Genomic DNA, 7,782 nt, shown 5'->3' on the forward strand with positions numbered 1-7,782 from the left:
CTTCCTCGGCCCCTGTGTCACCCCCAGTCGAGTCAGAACCCATGCAACTGGGGCGCATGCGCCTGTCACAGAGAGAGAGAGAGAGGCGGTTACAGAATGCCCTCTGCCTCTATTGTGGAAAGCCCGGACATTTCGCCAAGACTTGCCCGTTAAAAGCCGCCGCCCATCAGTGAATACGGGAGTCCTGGTGGGCGCCACCTCTTCTAAACTCTCCCCAGTTTCCAGTACCCAACTCCCTGTCATGTTGTCCTTCGCTGGGCGTGACTATCCATCCACTGCCCTTCTCGACTCTGGCGCGGAGGGCAACTTCATTGATGAAGCGCTGGTGCGCGCCTGGGGTGTCCCGGTTGTCCCTCTCCAATCCCCTTTGGATGTCTGGTCCCTCAAGGGGCAGCAGATGGCGCGGATTACACATTGCACTTCTCCTGTGAGTCTCTCTGTGTCTGGTAATCATCGTGAGGAGATTGTGTTGCATATCCTTCATGCGTCTCTATCCCCTATTATTTTAAGGCATGGTTGGTTAGCGCAACACAATCCTCGCGTTGATTGGCAGCATAGTATTATCTTGTCTTGGTCCCAGTCTTGTCATGTGTCATGTCTTGGTTCTGCTGTTTCTGGTTCTGTTCTTTCTCTTCCTCAGGTTCCGGCGGTCGATTTGACCGGGGTCCCGGCGGAGTATGCGGATATCGCTCAGGTGTTTAGTAAAGCCCGGGCCACCTCCCTACCTCCTCACCGGCCATATGATTGCGCTATTGATCTCCTCCCCGGCACTTCTCCGCCTAAGGGTAGACTTTATTCGTTATCGGGTCCTGAGAGAGAGGCTATGGACCAGTATATTAATGATGCCCTGCGTGCCGGTCTCATCCGTCCCTCCACCTCGCCCGCAGGGGCGGGGTTTTTCTTTGTTAGCAAGAAAGACGGCTCCCTGCGCCCTTGTATTGATTATAGGGGCTTAAATGACATTACTGTTAAGAATAGGTACCCCCTTCCTTTAATGTCTACTGCGTTTGAGCTCCTGCAGGGGGCGCAGTTCTTTACTAAGCTAGATTTACGCAACGCCTATCATCTGGTGCGAATAAGAGAGGGAGATGAATGGAAGACAGCCTTTAACACCCCTACCGGACACTTTGAGTACTGCGTTCTGCCGTTCGGCCTTTGTAACGCCCCCTCTGTCTTCCAAACTCTGGTCAATGATGTGCTGAGAGACATGGTTAACAAGTTTGTCTTTGTGTACATAGATGATATTCTCATCTTTTCTCCCTCTATGCAGGAACACACTCAGCATGTTCGCCGAGTCTTACGCCGGCTGTTAGAAAATAAGCTGTATGTCAAGGCGGAGAAGTGCGAATTCCATCGTAAGTCAGTTTCGTTCCTGGGTTTTGTTGTTGCCCCCGGTGAGATCCGTCCCGACCCTGCCAAGATCAAAGCGGTGGCCGAATGGCCAGTCCCCGACTCCCGTAAGGATTTATTAAGATTTCTGGGTTTCACCAATTTTTACCGGCGATTTATCAGGAATTATGGTCAGATTGCTCAACCTCTTACTGCTCTCACTTCCACTAAGGAGAGGTTTGTCTGGAATTCCAGTGCTCAGGGGGCCTTTGATAATTTAAAGTCCCGGTTTATCTCTGCTCCTGTTCTCTCTATTCCAGACCCGGCTGCTCAATTTATTGTGGAGGTGGATGCTTCGGATGTCGGGGTAGGCGCCGTTTTGTCTCAGCGGTCTGCAAAGGATGGCAAGGTGCATCCCTGTGCCTTCTTCTCCCATCGGTTAAACCCAGCAGAGCGAAATTATGACATAGGCAATCGGGAGCTGCTGGCGGTCAGACTGGCTTTGGGTGAGTGGCGTCACTGGTTAGAGGGGACCTCGGAGCCCTTCCTGGTCTGGACGGATCATAAGAATCTCGAATACATCCGTTCAGCCAGGAGGTTATCTTCTCGTCAGGCTCGTTGGGCGCTTTTCTTTGACAGATTTAACTTCACCCTCTCGTACCGGCCCAGTTCCAAGAATACAAAACCCGATGCTCTCTCTCGTTTGTTCGAAAGCCCCGGTTCCGCTGGGGACGAAACCATCCTCCCGGAGGGGCGGGTGGTGGGTGCCCTGCGCTGGGCTGGGGAATAGAACAACGGGTGAGACGGGCCGGCCGGGAGGGGGAAGTGCCAGAAGGGTGCCCAGCGGGTCGATTGTGGGTTCCGAATGCGCTTCGCTCCGAGGTCATCCGGTGGGGTCACGAGTCCAAGTTTGTTTGCCATCCGGGGGTTCGGAGAACGTTGGCTACCGTACGTCAGCGTTTTTGGTGGCCCTCTATGGGTCCCGATGTCAGACAGTTTGTGTTAGCCTGTCAGGTTTGTGCCCGTAATAAGGCCTCTCATCAAGCCCCTATTGGTCTGCTTAAACCACTACCCATTCCCTCTCGTCCTTGGTCACATATCGCCATCGATTTTGTAACCAATTTGCCTAGTTCTAAGGGAAACACTGTAGTTTTGACCATTGTCGACCGCTTCTCCAAGGCGGCTCACTTTGTCCCTTTGCCCAAATTGCCCACTGCCAAGGAAACTGCCCAGGTTATGATCGAACACGTCTTTCGCTTACATGGTCTGCCCACAGACGTTGTTTCAGATAGGGGTCCTCAGTTTATTTCTCGTTTCTGGCAGGAATTTTGTAGACAAATAGGCTCCACAGCTAGCTTGTCTTCAGGGTATCATCCTCAGACCAACGGGCAATGTGAACGGGCTAACCAAGATTTAGGTAGAGCTCTCCGCTGTCTGACATCGCAATATCCGAGCTCCTGGTGCCAACAGTTACCCTGGGTTGAATACGCCCATAATTCTCTCCCTGTTTCTTCCCTTAACATGTCCCCTTTTGAGGCGTCCATGGGGTTTCAGCCCCCTTTATTCCCATCACAGGAACCTGATGCGGTGGTTCCGTCTGCGCTAGCTTTTGTCCGTCGTTGCAAACGCACCTGGAGAAGGGCTAGATTTACATTACGCCAGGTTTCCAGACGAACCAAAGCCGCGGCCGACCGTCACCGTAGAACTGCGCCCCGTTTTATCTGTGGGCAGAAAGTATGGCTTTCGTCCAAGGATTTACCTCTCCGTGAGCCTTCTCGCAAGCTGGCTCCACGATTCCTTGGGCCATACAGCATTGTTAAGGTTATTAATCCCGTGACGGTCAGGCTCAGATTGCCCCCAGCACTCGGTCGGGTTCATCCAGTTTTCCATGTGTCTAAACTGAAGCCTGTGTATTTTTCCCACCTTAATCCTGTTCCCTCTGCCCCCACCCCTCCCACCCCTCAGCTTATAGATGGTGCCCCTGTGTATTCGGTTAAGTCCTTACTGGATATGCGTCGCCGGGGTAGGGGATTTCAATATCTCGTTGACTGGGAAGGATATGGTCCGGGGGGGTACCGGCCCGGGACATCCTGGACCCTGGGCTGATAGAGGATCTCCGCCGGCGACGGGGTGAGCCCCCTCATGGACCGCCCGGTGGCGGTCGTGGGGGGGGGGAGTCCTGTCATGATTTCGGTCTTATTGGCCGCTTTGTCTTTGTTTCACCATGTGTTGTGTTGTGTTTATGTTTTGACAGCTCCACACGTGCGCGCCTTCCACCTGGTGACCTCATTATCTCCGACTCTTCTCACCGGCGTCCCACACCTGATCCTTATTATTTGCCCATCCGGTTTGATTTAAATTCCCCTCGTTTCCTCTGTTCTTTGCAAGTTCGTCTTTGTATGTACCTGCCCGCTAGCTTGTCTAGTTCCAGTCCTGTTGTGTCTATTATCTGTTTCTCGTCATTGGATTATTCACCGAGCTCTCTGCTGCCTTGCCTCTTAGATTTCCCCGTCCTGCCGTCAGTCTCTCCCGATTGGTGTGTCTACCATCATTCATCTGAGAACACTCTGTCTGTGGAATCTCCGAGCGCTGCTCTACACCTTGCGCTGTCCAGCCGCAGTGCGCTTTCGGGCGCGTAATTCTGCGCTTCACTCGGACCGCTACAGTGCGCTGTCCAGCACGGACTCTGCTGAAGGATTGACCGCCTCTCTCTCTCATTGTCCCACCAGGAATCCCTCTCTGTGCCCTGTGAGGATTTCATCGAGTGTTTATTGAAGTGGATGTCCTACTGTGTTTCCCACTTAGAGTGTTTGGCATTTTCACACATACATCACATGAAGACATTGAGTGTTATTTTCATTATACATACCCCACTGATTCTGAGTTCCATTAAAACCTCTGCATTGGGAATCTTGAGTTGTGTCGTTCGTAACAAGCAGTTTACCTTTATTTTAATATATAAATATAATGCAATAACATATTAATTTTATATATAAAATTATAAAATATAAATGTTTCACACAATAAATAATGTAAACATGAAGCAATATGTCTCAAGTAGTTGTGATCCAAATTTCAAGTTAAAAATCATAAAAATGAGATTTGTGTCACACTTTTAGTGGTTTTACCAACAACTGCCACTAGATTTTGCTGCACACTCTTGTACTCTTGTATACTCACAAACTAATAATTTACTGTCACCGCATTATTATTATTGCAAAAAGGGTTTGAAATATTAAAACTACATGAGCTTTCCGATGATATATAGCTTCCCAGATAGCAAAAGATAGCAATGAGTCCGCAGACCACCGAAGGCGTAATCGCAAACACGTCTGACGGCGGACCGCCGGCGGCAGCCGCTTTTTAAAAGCGGCAGCCGACTGTCTACCGCCTTCAATCCACGGCTGGCCCGCCGGCCAACCGCCGTTCGGCCGCCTTTGTATTGAAGGCGGCTCTTTCGCGGCCTAATATATAATATTTATATAGGCTATGTCTAGTATGATGATTGATCAAATCAGACAAATTGTCATTTGGAGTTTTTATTCCACATTTCAAAGTACATTAACAGTCATTGAACTAAGATGTGTAAGAGCACTTAAATATAAATAACTGAAAAATAAAAAAGTACTAAAGAACATACAGGTTTCCAAACAAATTCTAGTTTAAAAAAAACATTACAAGCAAATTAGACATTTACAATAATTGTTAATAATTTAGAGGTCAGCTCTAAGATGAAAATAATTAGGCTACCAGTAAACATTATATTAAGTAATGAGGATATTTGGTACCAAAGAATGCCCAGCATACCAAATAATCGTCATTTCTAACAATAGATAAGTGTTAATCATTTAGAGTAAAGCTCTGGACTAGAATAGACTATTATAATGGCATTGCTGACCTGGGACACAATATTTTTACTTTGCTGCAATATGATCTGTCTCTTGTGAATGAAAAATGAACAGATACTTTATTGATCCTCAATGGTAAATTCAAGGTCCCAGTAGCTTATAACACAACACACATCAACATAAACAAAATGATTAAAAAAAAACAAATCCACGTGACTAAAAAAAACAGTAAAAGACACTAAAGATATTAAAAAATATCCACATGAATGTAATGTATAAGCATGAGGCGCTTATGATCAGTACTTTATCTCGTGCACCTGTATAAAGGACAAACCTTCTCCCCATTCTATATCTTTCCAAGGAGCTGCCATCAAGGCAGGGTCCCAGGGAATTTGGAAAAAAAGAAAAGTAATTTTCACAGTGAAATGTGGATTGGTTGAGTGTACTGTCACACTTCAGGCTTCTTGATGTTACTGACTGCAGGATAAAGAAATGTTTCCAGTTGTCAGCGATGTTGGGGTGTCAGTAGTCAGCCTCGGTTTAAGGGGTCATCTGGGGGTCCCGCTCAGCTGTGTACTGCCTTTTTCCGCCTTCACGGTCAGATGCTCCTTTCAGGTAACACGTAACATTAACCTGAACGGCCCCATCAGTGGCATCCTGGGTTGCAGGGTTCTTCCGGATGGCTCCTGTAGAAAATACAGAACTGTCATTCCATTTGAATAACATAAGGCCATACACATCTACTTAAATATAAAAATCTAACTTACTTTGAACAATGGTCTTCAGAAACGGGTATCTAAAACATGCTTGATTCCCTACACCAGTCCAGGTTGTATTAATTGAAAGGTGATTAGAGAAGATACTCTAAAGCTGAAAATTCAAAAAAAGTGTTACAAATTACATTTCTCAGAATTTTCTCATACATAAATGTGAGACAGGCTGTGGATTCAGACTGTATATGCAGTGTACAAACATTTTACTTTTAGATTACCCTACGGCAAAATTAGCACACTTACAAATTGTTCCTGGAGCATTTTATCCTGCCTCAAAGTGTTGTCAAGCAACATTAAAAGTAAGCCGCTGTCATCCAAAGCTACAAAATGAAAGGCATATGGTAATTTTGGACCTACATCACAGACAAAAAAAGTAAAATTTAAGAAAGAATGCATGTTCTCACCTGCTCGTTCACTACGTTCCCTCAGGGCTTGGTTCTTCTCCCTCACACTGCAAAAAATGATTGTCTTACCTAGTTTTTTGTCTTGTTTTCTAATATAAATATCTAAAAATTCTCAAATTGAGATACATTGACTTGGTAAGCAAGTGGCTTAAGATATTAAGTCTTGTTTATTGAAATAAATGATAAAAATCAAGAGTTTTTCTTTTTACTTAAAACAAGTCAAAATATCTGCCAATGCAGTAAGAAAAATAAACTTAATTTAAGTTGATTAAGTTAAAAACTGGAATTAAGTTTATTTTTCTTACTGCACAGGCAAATATTTTGACTTGTTTTAAGTAAAAAAACTCCCGATTTTCATCATTTATTTCAATAAACAAAACTTAATATCTTAAGCCACTTGCTTACAAAGTCAGTGTATCTCAATTTAAGAATTTTCAGATACTAATATTAGAAAACAAGACAAAAGAAAACCAAGCAAGACTTTCATTTTTTTGCAGTGCAGGGCTTGGTTTTCATTCTGGAGTCTCTAGAAATCTACATTATATAAGAAAAACAATAACTAAAAGCACTATTTTAAATATTGTTAAAACACTGCACACTAAGACACAGGCCTAGAATATACCTTGATAGCTGAAAACTTCATGCTGTGCACGAGATGCTGTGCTCTGGGCAAGCTATCTGCAAGAAAATATGAATAAAACTACATTGTTAATACAACTTCAGTTACTGGATAAGCAGCATAGAGCAAACATAGTCTTACTAACAACTTTTAAATAAAAAATAAAAGAACTAGAACTTTGCTTAACCTCCGTGTGTACTATAACAAAGGCAAAACAGCATGTGTTCGCTTACACTTGCTAGCCACTTTAGCTAGGGGAGCATACTTGTTCAGACAAACGACAATTTAAACAACTTCTATACATGAACATAATCTTGCGTTACACAAAAATGAAACATGTACTTACTTAAACGATCGTAATTGATGACTTTTGTCTTAAATCTGTATCTTGATCCTCTCTTCAAACACTGAAATGTGTGACGCCGAGTGCTCTCTGGGAGGACACGTTATCTTCCGGTTTACAATTCTTCCGTCTTTTTTAAGTGCTGCCCCTGTCGACCGGTAGCGGTACTTCACTGTTTGTGCTTTAACACTTTCTTTTTTCTCTCAATTAATTTGTACAGGTCGAATCGCAAAATAATCCTTGTACATGTAAAAGGTAAAAAAAATTAAATCGATGTTGGAAAATAATGAAAGACATAAAGGAAATTTCCAGTCAAGTGCATAAATCAAAGACATGTAAAAATGTTCACCTAAGTGATAAAATAATTCGATATATTTTACATATATTACTGTATAATCGCTTCACAGTTTAAAAGTAATTTAAATGTAATTTCCTAAAACTTCAAGAACTCAAAAAAAGGAAACTA

General features: G+C 44.3%; 2 long non-coding RNA genes across 2 annotated transcripts; both read right to left on the bottom strand.

Moving 5' to 3' along the window:
* Positions 1-4,879: 4,879 nt before the first annotated feature.
* Positions 4,880-6,665, bottom strand: LOC135770592 (uncharacterized). The gene is made up of 4 exons (XR_010542710.2): positions 6,355-6,665; positions 6,194-6,270; positions 5,945-6,047; positions 4,880-5,863 (listed from the first exon to the last, which is right to left on the bottom strand). It is a non-coding gene; the product is annotated as an uncharacterized lncRNA (long non-coding RNA).
* Positions 6,666-6,766: 101 nt separating this feature from the next.
* Positions 6,767-7,448, bottom strand: LOC135770591 (uncharacterized). Its single transcript, XR_010542709.2, has 3 exons — positions 7,320-7,448; positions 6,977-7,032; positions 6,767-6,888 (listed from the first exon to the last, which is right to left on the bottom strand). It is a non-coding gene; the product is annotated as an uncharacterized lncRNA (long non-coding RNA).
* Positions 7,449-7,782: the final 334 nt, after the last annotated feature.

The sequence above is a fragment of the Paramisgurnus dabryanus genome, chromosome 8, assembly GCF_030506205.2.
Source record: "Paramisgurnus dabryanus chromosome 8, PD_genome_1.1, whole genome shotgun sequence".
In the NCBI taxonomy this organism is placed as follows: domain Eukaryota; kingdom Metazoa; phylum Chordata; class Actinopteri; order Cypriniformes; family Cobitidae; genus Paramisgurnus; species Paramisgurnus dabryanus.